General features: G+C 43.5%; 1 non-coding gene across 1 annotated transcript; it reads right to left on the bottom strand.

Moving 5' to 3' along the window:
• Nucleotides 1-594: 594 nt before the first annotated feature.
• Nucleotides 595-665, bottom strand: TRNAG-GCC (transfer RNA glycine (anticodon GCC)). Its single transcript has one exon. It is a non-coding gene; the product is annotated as a tRNA-Gly (tRNA).
• Nucleotides 666-1,422: the final 757 nt, after the last annotated feature.

Genomic DNA, 1,422 nt, shown 5'->3' on the forward strand with positions numbered 1-1,422 from the left:
CCAGCTTAGGACTGGCATGCTCATTTCTGTCATATTATTATTTTAGACAATTTTAAGATAGTTTATTATTAACCAAGAGCCATTAGGATTTACAAAAAGGAATAAGCATAGCTAGCTTAAGATAGCTGTTGCCAAAGAACCTCAGGAGATTCCTGGGAAATAACACTTTAGACTGCCCAAGATCTCTGGCACTGCAGTGGAAGTTTCCTTCTCATGGGACTAGAGAAGATTAATAAGTGACGACTGTTATTCTCAGGTATGGCATACTTAGATCCATTTTCCCTTACTAAAAATAGGATGTGCATTCACAGTTATGGAGAATGATGCCTGCAAATTTCCAGCAAAATGATCGTATTTGTCTCAAAATTCTTGTGTGTATAGTTACTCAGTGGTGTCTGACTCTTTGCACCCCCATGGACTGTAGCCCACCAGGCCCCTCTGTCCGTGGGATTCTCCAGGCAAGAATACTGGAGTGGGCAGCCATTTCCTTCTCCAGGGGATCTTCCCAACCCAGGAACTGAACTGAGGTCTCTTGCACTGCAGGCAGTTTCTTTACCAACTGAGCCACCAGAGAAGCCCCAAAACACAGTGCAATGCATCAGCTGGGAATCGAACCCAGGCCTCCCACATGGCAGGCAAGAATTCTTCCACTGAACCACCAATGCAAGCCTCAAAATTCTTACTGGCATATTTCAATAAAAGAATTGGGAGGATCTTGCATTTCAGGGGTCCACATGAGATCAGAGTGTTTGGATTAGATGTCTCCATAACTCATTTCTGTCATATTCTGTTGGCCACAGCAAGTCACAAGGCTTGATCCGGAGGCAAAATGTGGGGACATAGATGTCAACTGTTTATGGGAACTGCTGTAAAGTGACGCTGCAAACCGTGCGGTCAAAGGGAGGGGTGAAGAATCGGGGCCATCTTTGCAACCAATGGACCACATGCTGTCTTCCAAGTTTTCAGCAGAAGTTAGAAATCCAGATCTTTATATATGAAATCTTCTGAGTTTTATGTACTATCAACTAATTTACAACTTTCAAGACAGTGGTGGGTCAACACTCTGAGTTGGATGTGGTTTGTCGGCCGTTTGCAACCTTTAGGTAAATAATTTGCTGTTGTTTCCGCAGTACTTGGCTGAGAAGGAGATTTGAACCAGGGCTGTCTGGACTCCAGGCCCATATTCATTCAGCAAAATTTTCATGTCTTCCAAGTTAAGGCTTTGAAAAACAAAAATAAAGAAAACACAGTCCCTTCCCTAAAGGGTCTTCCAGTCAAAAGTGGGAGACAATATGTAAACAAACAAACATTTAATTCGTGTGATTAAATGCTGTGCTGAGCTGTGCTTAATCACTCAGTCGTGTCCAAAGGTTTGCGCCCAGGGACTGTAGCCCATCAGGCTTCTCTGTCCATGGGGATTTT

Source organism: Capricornis sumatraensis, chromosome 7 (genome assembly GCF_032405125.1).
Source record: "Capricornis sumatraensis isolate serow.1 chromosome 7, serow.2, whole genome shotgun sequence".
Taxonomy (NCBI): domain Eukaryota; kingdom Metazoa; phylum Chordata; class Mammalia; order Artiodactyla; family Bovidae; genus Capricornis; species Capricornis sumatraensis.